At 33.4% G+C, this 11,341-nt stretch overlaps 1 non-coding gene across 1 annotated transcript; it reads right to left on the bottom strand.

Moving 5' to 3' along the window:
• Positions 1-8,420: 8,420 nt before the first annotated feature.
• On the bottom strand, positions 8,421-8,527 carry LOC118601051. Its single transcript, XR_004950155.1, has one exon. It is a non-coding gene; the product is annotated as a U6 spliceosomal RNA (small nuclear RNA).
• Between the last annotated feature and the right edge of the window lie 2,814 nt (positions 8,528-11,341).

Here is an 11,341-nt window from a genome sequence, read left to right as displayed (position 1 = left end):
ACAATGTGAGTTAGTCATGTTCTTTAAGTCTAGAGATATTTAAAATTGAGGATGCAGTTATGGGCACTCAAAAAAAGTAGCCTTTGACAATTTTAAATTACAATTCTTTTCCACTTAGAAAATTTTTTTCAGATCAAAATATTTCCACCTACCCTTATGTTGAATTGTTATAATTGGTGCTATTTGAATTAACAATAGAATTATATTAACATAACTTATCTAATGTATTTTACTGAGTCATTTCCCCCCAATTGTATCTATTGTTAAACATAAAATGTGAAATCGGTGTTCTTATGGTGTTTTTCTAAAAATCAACATCATCATAGCATTCACTTTAATCCAGAGGAAAGATTTTTATAGTAAGAAATATAGAAAACATATTTTCAATATGTTTCATATAGTGTAAAGAAGATGAAATTTCTTAAAGTTCAAGCGTTTGCAACAAGTTTGAAAGGAAACAAACATGAACAGAAATTCCTAGAAATACTTGTTATAAGATTTACAGAAATCTTGTAGAAGGCTCTATTTTAAGCTTGAGGGTTGACGTCTTCTAACAGAAACTGAATTATTTTCAGTTACCACGCTGCCCTACAGAAAGCAATGAGCTGACCGATAAGCCATAGCACAGTCCAGTAAGGACATGTAACAACAGCACGAGTCACAAGGAAGTTAGTAAATGTAGGCAACTAAACTAGAAGAAGGCCTTGGTAAGTGCAGGAAGTATTCCTCTCAGCCATATCATGTTACAGCTGAGAGGAAGCCAAGCTATAACACAATCTGATGTGTAATTTTTTTCTTTTCAATGCATTTTTTTGTCATTTTTCTTGAGATATAATTGACATATTGTCTAAATTTAAGGTGTACAACATATTCATCCAACATATCTATATATTGCAATATGATCATCACATAGTGATAGTTAACATCTCTAATGTCACATAACTATCATTTATTTTTCATGGTTAAAACATTTAAGATCTAGTCTCTCAGCAAGTAGATAATACAGTATTATGGTGAGTTAATTTTTAAGACAAAGAAACAAGAGTAAATCAAGCTTAATGCCCAGCTCCATATTACATGGCCAATACTGACCAATTCAGAAATAGCTATATTTCCTTGCAATCCTCCTCTCCTAAAATATCATATATCTTTCTCTTCACAAGATATTTCCTGAGGTAGAAAAGATCCCAAACTGCATCAAACATGAGAGTGGATGCATACACACCTGTGTAAACAACTGCTTGTCACATTGGTTTTAGCATGAATATGAGGGGAGAGGCAAAGTCAACTGTAGATCACATTTTGTAGTATAAGCCTCACTTCTAGGCCTCATATTGAAGCTTATTTTTTTTACGGCATCTGTTACAATTTCATACATCCTCTATTTTCATAAAACACTATGAAAAGATAAATACTGTTATATAATGACTTAAAGTATAATGCAAATTTACTAAGATAGTGAATTTTGAGAATAAAATTAAGGTGTTTGCCTAAATTCAAACATTAGCTCTAGCCTGAGAAAATGTGGGCAAAATATTTAATTCCTCTAATTGTCAAATGAAGATGCTAGTAGTGTCTTAGTAGGTTGTTGTGAGAACTATATGAGTAAAAATATCAAAATATTTCAAACACTACCTGGCATACAGTAAATCCCATACCTAAATTTTGATTATTATTTTTATTTCACTATTAAACCTTTAATATAGGGACTCACCTCTAAATAAGAATAAAATGCATATTTTTCTTGGGTTTTTCCAAAATATTTAAAACAAATAAACTATATGTATTAACACTGTTATGTTGTGCATTTATGACTCAGAAAATGTTAAATAGAATGGAATACAGGGTGGCGACAGAGCGTCCCGAGTCTAGTTTATGTTATTAATCCCATTACCTATATAGGCTTATTGAGGGCAGAATAATTGTTGTACCATTATTTTAAATAAGTTCAATTTGCTTTACTTGAATCAGATGGTAATTCTGTTGTTTGATATTGTTTGTGTGATAAGCCTCTGTATTCATAAGGCTTACGTTTAAATTTTTTTCCATTTCAATTCAATTCTCACTACAGTTTAAAATTTTTCCCCCTTTGAAAGGTGATAGTCTCTCACCCCTGTTTCCTTATTCAAACTCATTTTTTAGTCATTCTTTTTATTGTTTTCCAAACTTACTTTCCACTCCCACAGTCTTCCAAGCCCCAAAGCACTTGAAAGGCATCCCACCATTCCTTGATGAGTACTATTTCTAGTATGGGAATGTAAAGAACCCAGTACATTAGTAGATCAACTGATACTCATGGGTTATCCCTCCCCGCAAAGGAATCTCATGTGTTTGTTTGTTCACTCATTTGTATTCATGTACCTATTTTCTAACAAACATTTATCGGTATCTGTTCTATGCCAGGTACTGTTGAGCATTCAACATATGTTATCTCACTTGGTCCTCACAATAATACCATCTGTCTATCCATTATTGGCTGTACCGTTATCATCAATTAACAATAATCGTTCCTCGGGTAAACTTCACTGGCTACCATACTGCTATTGTGAAAAGCTGGCAGTACTATTAATATTAACTCCAATATATACACAAAGAAAACATAGATTTGAAGGTATTAAGTAATTGTCCCAAGGTTGTAAGTGTTAGACACATTTTGCTGACTTTTTCCATAATCATGCAGCCAGATAATATTCACACGGGAGTGGAGCACGCCATCATTCACTCACTCATTCATTCACACACATATTTATTCATTTGCTTATTCTGAAAAAGGTAATTGTGTGTCCAGTCTTGAGCTAAGTATTAGGAAAAAGTCTGCTTTCAAAGAAAAGGGCGGTTTTACTTATAGCGCTGATGCTCTCCATTTTAATTTGCCTAGTTTAAGAATGAGCTGGAAAACTTTGGGGTTACAGCTCTAAATTAGATTGTTCTAACAACTTGGCTCAAGTTTAGTACCCTGCACCATTTGGATCTGATTGTTGGGATTCAGTTGTTCTTTTTGAATAACGCTTTTTGAATTCTTGAAAGCTTTGATTACTTTTCAGAGTTCTGAAATATGTTGATTTTGACCAAGTTTTGCTATTGTTCTCATGGTGTTATTGAGGAATAGATTTTCAGAACCCCTTACTCCCTTATTCCAGAATTCTCTCCCTGCCATGGTTTTTAACTTTCTTCTAACTTTATTTTTGTCTCATTCTTTGTGACCAAGTTCACTGTCATCCTTCAGTTGCAGTAACTGATCTTGGCTTTGATTTGTTTTGTAATAGTTCGCTATCACCAATGCTGGGGGGATTATTCCTTGTTCAGTCTTCCTAGAAATCATCATGATAAATTTCAGTACTGATCCCACTCTCTATTAGAAAAGACTATTTTAGAAAGGTGATCCCCTTGCTATTCACTGTGTATATATCTGGCATAGAACTTGAGAAAGGAATAAGATTACTCCTAATATGCTTTTTCATTAGTCCCAGTATGCATCTTTGTGTATGGTGTAACTTACATAGAAAAGAAAGGCGCTTCCCTGGGCTTTATTCTTTGGACCTAAATTTGCAGTGGAAAATTTATCTTGGGTAGAAGTGTTTAAAAGATAGTTGTTCTCATTTGAAGGCAACACCCTCAAGATGAAAATGCTATACTTTTAAAATCAACTGTCTTAGTTGACTGGCACTCTGTTTATTTTCTCTTAATTATTAACTTATCCCTTAGTAAATTCCTATTTAGAGATTTTAGCTTGGCTCTGGTATACTATGGGCATAAAATGGAAAGGTCATGTAAGTTCATATGTAGGTATTAAAGGGAGTTACATTAGCCCTTAGGCTGACATAATAGAGAAAACTAATAATCAGTGAGAAAGATCCAAAGTAAAAGTTTATCTTTCAAGAAAAGTAAGTAGAAGTTCCACTCCTCACATAGGTAATCCTCTTGGTAAACTTGGAACACTGGAAGTTATTTTAAGGAGATCTAGATTTTATATATAACATACGTAACATAACCTATTGATTTTGTATATAATATAGATATCATATGCTAACTACGCATATCCCTGAACCTCTTGGGAGAAGTCCTCTGTGAAGATCCTAATTCTTTATCTCCAGGAATCAGCCCTGACCTACCTCTACAACTGTATGTAGACTAGATTAGATGTCTCCCTGCTGCACCTCCACCTCGCTCTGTGCCTGTAACACATTATACTTCCTTGGCCTTTCCTTAACTGTACAAGTATTCTGACTTGTCTTTGTATCTCAATGTCTAAGACAGGTCTCGGTGCTACTAGTTGCTCAATAAATTACTTGTGAACTTTTATTTAACATTCCTCATTTGTTTAGATTTCTTTCCATTACTTATTAGCACTTTCCAAAAAAAGCCTGCCAAACTGGGTTATTTGTTCCAATATGATTTCTCTACCCTTTGTAGTTCAATTTATCTAACTTTAAGATAAAGTTAGCTCTCTTTTCCCACTGGCATTTTTATCTTGACTCTACTTTTCCTATTGTTTTTACTTTATTTTACTAACAAGGACTATATTGGGGTATTTACACTTCTTGAACTTTTTCTTTATTTTCTCCTTGTCTTTCCTCCTCTAATACTGCCGAAACTACATATTAGGTATCATCAACTCTTAGACTCTAAATAGTGTTTTTTTTTTTCTCTCTCCCATAATTCTAAACATTGGTTCACATTACCAATCTATCTCACCCTCTTAAAGCTTCTCCAAGACTTGCAAAACTCCTCTCATGTTTGAATATCTAGCTGTTACATGAGTGTTCTTTGTCAGTTCCCTCCGGAGTCCTCGTGCCTCACAGCCTCATTCACGCATCCATGATATTAATCAGCTGTGATACAAAAACTGCTTAAATCAGTTTGCAGTGCAGGAGGCCCCTTTCCTGTCATCTGCTCACCTACGCAGATGATTTGGATCCTAAAATACTTCTCTGTCTCTCAATGCTTATTTCATTCTTTACCAACTACACTATATTGTATTTGAGCCCTATTTGTTATTGTAGACAACATTGTTATTCTATAATATGACCTTAACTACCTGTGATCACTGTCTAGATGTAGGGGCTGCACATACCACCCACTCTTCCAGATCAAACTCAGATCTGCCCCACCCAGAGGTGTAGATTTCAGCCTCAATTTTGCCTGGGGGACTCAAAAACCACATACATCTTTTCCTTCTTTCTTTTTTTCATTCTTCGGAAATTCTTGTCCCTTTTCTGTCTTTCCTCAGTCCCTTTCATCACTCAGATATCTAATCTAAGCATAGCTTAGCTCTTTCCCTCCCTTGGTTAGTATTAAGCTTCTCCTCATTTTCATGAACACAAATCAGTTTAAAATCTATTTTCCTTGTTGCTTTCTCTTAAAGCAGTACCTGACCCAGTAATGTCATTCAATAAACATCAACTTCTATCATTATCAACTTCTAGCCACTCCGAACTCTAGGAAGACTCAGGATCTAGAATTTTCTCTGACATCAATTGTCTGTGCTGTGTACCCTAGTTCAAGTCACTTCTCCCTCTCTCACCAAAATGTGTGTGTTGGTGGGGTAAGGAGGAATGGGAGCAAGTTCATCTAGAGCTTTTTTAAGACTTCTGAATATATGAGACTTATATAGAAATATTGACTGGTATACGGAGATGCCATATAAATTCCTACCACAGTTTCTTTGGTCTTTTTGTGCTCATCTTTGCCTATCAACTTTAATTTTCTGTTCAGTACAGAGCTTGCCTTTTGCACATATCTTCCTTACCTATTTCAAGCCATAATGTTGTTTTCCTTTGGTCTCCTAAAAATGTTCCACCATGCAGTCCCTTGTATGATTGCTACTATTTTGTATGTCTTTGCCCATCATTTTATTAGGTCCATTGAGGACCAAGTCTATTTTATGGGCCGAGTTCACACAAGCATACAACATACACATATTTATTCACACACCCATGAATGAAAAATTTTCCTTAAACCAGAATAACTAGTCAGAATCTAGACTTTGTAGCAAGTTAAATCAAAAGGAACAAACAAAGCACAAATTTACAACTGTATCATAATAAAACCTTGCACCTTCATAAAAAATTCTGCCAACATAAGGACTGTTCATTTAGACTCTTTGATGGTAAAATTTATTCTAAGTGAAACCTCACCTCCATGCTGTGTCCGTTCTATATAAGAATTGGAAAGAACTATGCAAATTCTGCACCTGTTGAGTTATACAGAAAAACCACAGGAAACAAGAGTGTGAGTACATGCGGTTAAATACAAAAGATTAGAATAAAAACCTTAGGTGGCTATGTTTTCTGCTATTATTTTAACTCTCCATGCTCTATACATCATATATCATTAGTGGGCAAAAATTACATAATAACAAATTACTAGCCTTATGCTTAAAGTTCTTAGACAAAGCATATTATGTGCACATCTATGGCTATTCTGAGCATATGAAATGATTAAGCCAAAGAGAAAGGTTATCACATTGCATTTATGGATTTTGATAACTATCGGCCTTGTGTTACACATGTCTGTGACTCTGGAGAGCAGATTTAGGTTCGGTCTTGTGGCAGCTCCTGCAGGGGCTAATCAGGAGAGCTGCTGTGACTAAAACTGAAGTGGAAGTTGCAGCTGCCTGGGAGATGATTTTCATTAAAACTGCCTGCCAGTGTCAATACAGAATCTAAACTGGATTTTAGAAACAAAATGTGACACTTGCAAGGCACTCAGGCACAGAATTCATAATTTTCTAATGGTTCCACTGCATCTTTTTGCCAAGAATGAAAATGAAATATTTAAATAATTATTGACATAAAATTTACCCTGTAACAAACTGGCTAAATGTGAACATTTCCATATTTCCTTCTACTAATAATTATAATAGATATAGAGGATTTGCCAAAATATATATGTTTTCGGCATATGAATTATAGCTATTGACAGAGATGAGAGTATAATCCTGAGGTGTGTTAAGGTAATGACATTGTGATTAACCTTTTTCTTCTATTTTTTCTATTATAATTATTGTCATTTTTTTTTAACACAATGAAATACATATAAAAATATTGGCAACAAATTTTGGTTCATTTAAAGACAAAAGTTAATCTTGAGTGAATCTTTTATATACATATATAATACTATACTTTTATCTTTGGTTTAGAAAAAGTCAATTTATAGAATTCTTTCTACTAACATATGTTTAGAAAAAAAGATAGCTTTGAGGAAACCGCTAACAGATAGATATCAGTTAGAATCTCTATGGCTATTAAGGTATATGTTTATTAAATAGCGTTATCTGGTTATTTTAGTGTCAGTCGACAGACGTCAGATGATAAAATGATCTCCATAAAATGGTATGACTATTAGTTAAAATAAATTTAATGCTTAGAAATTAGGTTGCTAACATCGAGACAGGAAATATTCTTTTCCAAAGGAAATAAATAAAATGAATAGGAGTCACATAAGAGCTGTATTACAATAATGGGATTTGGCTTCATTCTAAAAAGATCATCCTTCCCTCCATTGCTTTACTCCAACAAATAGATTATTTCTTTATTCAAATTCATATCATATTTTATTTTTAAATGAGTAAAAATTAATTTAAAAAGTAATGAGGAAATAGCTTAGTCCAAACTATTTCATGTCATATTTCTCCCAAACATCTTCCTAGCTTATTGGACATTCCCCTCTATACCTTTGAGATTACCCGACAGGAGTCCACAGTTAAGCCACATCTTTAAATTACAACATGTGTAATATTAGTTTACTAAATAAATTTTTCCAATTTCTACTACTTTAATTGAAAGAATTCAACCTCTTTTCTTTATCAGGATGTACTCTTGAGTTCAAAAATCTAAATATTTGATTTTGCAGCAATGACACATAAAAATTCACAATTGCTGATCAGAAAAATTTAGATTATTGTTTGCGGTATATAGTTATAATATTATCTTTTTAGGTAAGTACAAGAAAATGCTTCTTGTTTTGGTCATTAGGATCTAAAGGGGTTATTTTTGTGAGCAACCAAAATTAAAAATGAAATGGAATCCATGAAAGAAAGAAATTACTGTTTTTTTAGAAACCTCACAAATTGCCACAAACTGGCACTAGCTATGGCCATTAGTATCTTAGAACATATGAGCACCTTCTTCAAACACAGAAATGTACTAGTATTTTTCATAAACTCCCTCAAGGTGAGATAAATCCTAGGAGAAGTATTAATTTCCCAAGGTAAAAAATAAAGAAATGATGCTGTTCGATAAGATGAAGCTGCCAAAAATTTGTAGAACTTGCCTATCTCCCATGTATGGTTTTGACATCTCTGCTTATAGGTGCCAAATTGTGTGTGTGTGTGTGTGTGTGTGTGTGTGTGTCTGTGCGTCTGTGTGTATATATATAATGTGTGTGTGTATATATATATGTTGTGAAGGGTTTTTGTTAAAAATGAGGAACGCTTCACGAATTTGAGTATCATCCTTGCACAGGGGTCATGCTAATCTTCTTTGTATCATTACGATTTTAATATATGTGCTGCTGAAGTGAGCACCCAAATAATAATTTCTTAACCTGTATGTGTCATATACATGTGCGTGAATCACAGGTGAATGTAAACTCATAAGTTTTTCTATTCAAAAACTATTTAAGTCCCTACAGGATTTAGTCACTATATTAATTCACACACTTCAATCTGAAAATAATTTTCTTTATGCTTAATAATACTTGATCAACCAAATTATTAGTTGATCTCTCTAGCAATAGGAACCCATTTTTTGTCATTAAGACCAGGGTTTCCAAATTCAGTACCGATCCCTTTTGGCCCTTCTAAATAGCACATTTGCTCTAGATTTTAGTCTTCCTCTTTTTCTTAACAAGCTATGTTAACTCTAGGTGCATAATTGTAAAATCTGAAACGGAATTCTGAAATAAGGTTTCATAGTTTATAACCTCTCTCCACTTAGCCATGACTAAAGGAATGAGTAATGTGGGAATGTCAGATACAATGGCATGTCAGTTTATCCATCATCTCCTAAAATGTCCCTATAATGTAGCTGCATTTTCCAAAAATCTTTAAGACTGGCTCTGTACAAAAATCCATACTTCCTATTAATGTCCTTATATAGGACATTATTATATAAGGATCTGTATGCATCCTTATTATATAAATACATATAAGAAGGAAAATAGACTTCATACTCCAATTATATTTTGAACTGTATGAAAAAAAGTCTTTTCCTAACCTAAATGAGTTTGTGTCAATTTTATACATATTAGAACTCTTATTAGGATTAACTGTAACAAGATCCTGTGGAATTTGTGAAAGTAAGTGGATGCCCAAATCCCACCTCTGCAAATTCTGATTTAGTGTTGAGAACAACCAATCTGTCTGTATAGTTTTAATGATCCACAAATTATTATTTAAATTTCAAAATCTATTAGATTTATAAATATTGCTTTAAGTGGGGTCTCCTAAGTGCACATGAATCCAATCCAACATATATCCAATTTTGTATCTAAGGAAATAAATAGCAGTGACATATAAACTACAAAATTCAAATATTCTGTTGATTTATCTCCTGACCTATTATTTAAAAGAAAACTAATACCTCCCATATCTTTCTCCACAAACACCTTGGCAAAAGTTTTAATTATCAGTAAATATATGAAAAATGAGTATCAAGAAAAGATGGAGAAGAGATTGAAGCTAAATAAGATGATGATACATATTTGGCAGTAGGTTAAATTTGAAAAATTCCCATTTATGTAAATTCATATTCTGCTGATAACATTCTTCTGTACATATGGAATGTAAAGAAAGAATCCGCCGGCTATAATATTCTTACTTTAAAAATAAATTGCTTTTCCATAGACTAGGTGACTAGTAATGATTGCTAGTATATTTGAACTTTAATATGTGAAAAATTCCACTGGAACTTTATACCACTAATTATGATAGAGCAATGGAATCTTAAATATCAGCAAATAAATTTTTTAAATGACTAATGCTGCAGATATGCAATAATCTCTCTCTCTCTCTCTCTCTCTCTCACACACACACACACACACACACACACACACACACACAACACATACACATACACACATACTAAATTATTACAGTTGGGAACTTTTTTTGAAAAAAGCTATAGCCATTTTTACCTTAGGCATAAATATTTTTTCAATAATAAAACTGTAGTAATTAGACAAGTATTAATTTACCCATGTTTAGGTTGCAAAGTCAAGTAAAATTAAAATAGCAACACTTTCTTCCCTTAAAAATAGACAAATCTTAAAAACTTTATCAAATTTCTCAATTGAGTTAAAAGAGTGGAGAAATGGGATAAGAAAAAAGAGAAATAGGTTAAAATATAAAAACATTTGCAAGAAATCAAATATATGTAGTTGGTGAGGTCAGGACTTTTGCAACTGAATACAAGACCATGACTGGTATATATAAATCTATCCTTACTAGCTGTTTAAAATTCAACATTTCAATTCTCACAGCTTTATATTTAGAATGGAGAATAGGTGATTCAATTTTTCATTCCTAAGGAATCAGAATCTTCAGTAATCCTGTCTATAGTCTTCCTCTAATATTGACCACTGAAGGTGATATAAATATGGACTTGAGGTATGCCCTACATTCTTTTCGCACTCTTCCCTGTCTCGATGTTATATTACCATGTCATTCCCCCTTAATGAGGAAGACCTTAGCCCAGTCTTCACCTAAAACTCCTACTGCATCTGTTCTCTCAGAGCCATGCAGAGCCTGGTAGGAGCATTTTTCCTTTGGCACTAAAATTTCTAAACCAGCAAACCAAACATGACAAGGATGGGAAGCAATTTTTTTGCCAATAGATCATTATATAGTATGTGTTCTCAAACTTCTGTACTCTACTAATGGGGGTTATTTTATATTGTTCACTGGCTTGGAACATATACTACATATCACAAGAGTACAGCTCAACACCGACAAGGTGCTATCTGTTAGCTATTGCTATGACAAGTCTTCAAACAGCCATACCAATTTTCTTTATGTCCAGTGGCTCTTGACTGATGGAGGACCTTATAAGATCAGTAAATTTATCTGAACACTTGTCAATTGTCTTACTTTTCTCGTTGTAGAAGGAGATCATTTTAGAAAGTAGTAGTTTGTACTATAACCTGATGTTTTATAAAGCAGAAATTCCTTAGAGGATGGTTCTGGGAGAGGCATAATGAAGAGAAAATAAAGTCAAATCCAGAATATGTCTATTTACTTGTGAGAGCAAATGGCCAGCTTAATGGCCAGGGTCCAATGTAATCAAATTTATTCAGGTAGCTAGCTTTCAGAGCAGGCCCCTTTAAAGTAGCATTCCATACT

The sequence above is a fragment of the Rousettus aegyptiacus genome, unplaced genomic scaffold (genome assembly GCF_014176215.1).
Source record: "Rousettus aegyptiacus isolate mRouAeg1 unplaced genomic scaffold, mRouAeg1.p scaffold_m13_p_3, whole genome shotgun sequence".
Classification (NCBI taxonomy): Eukaryota; Metazoa; Chordata; class Mammalia; order Chiroptera; family Pteropodidae; genus Rousettus; species Rousettus aegyptiacus.
This window is presented reverse-complemented; position numbering and strand designations above follow the sequence as displayed.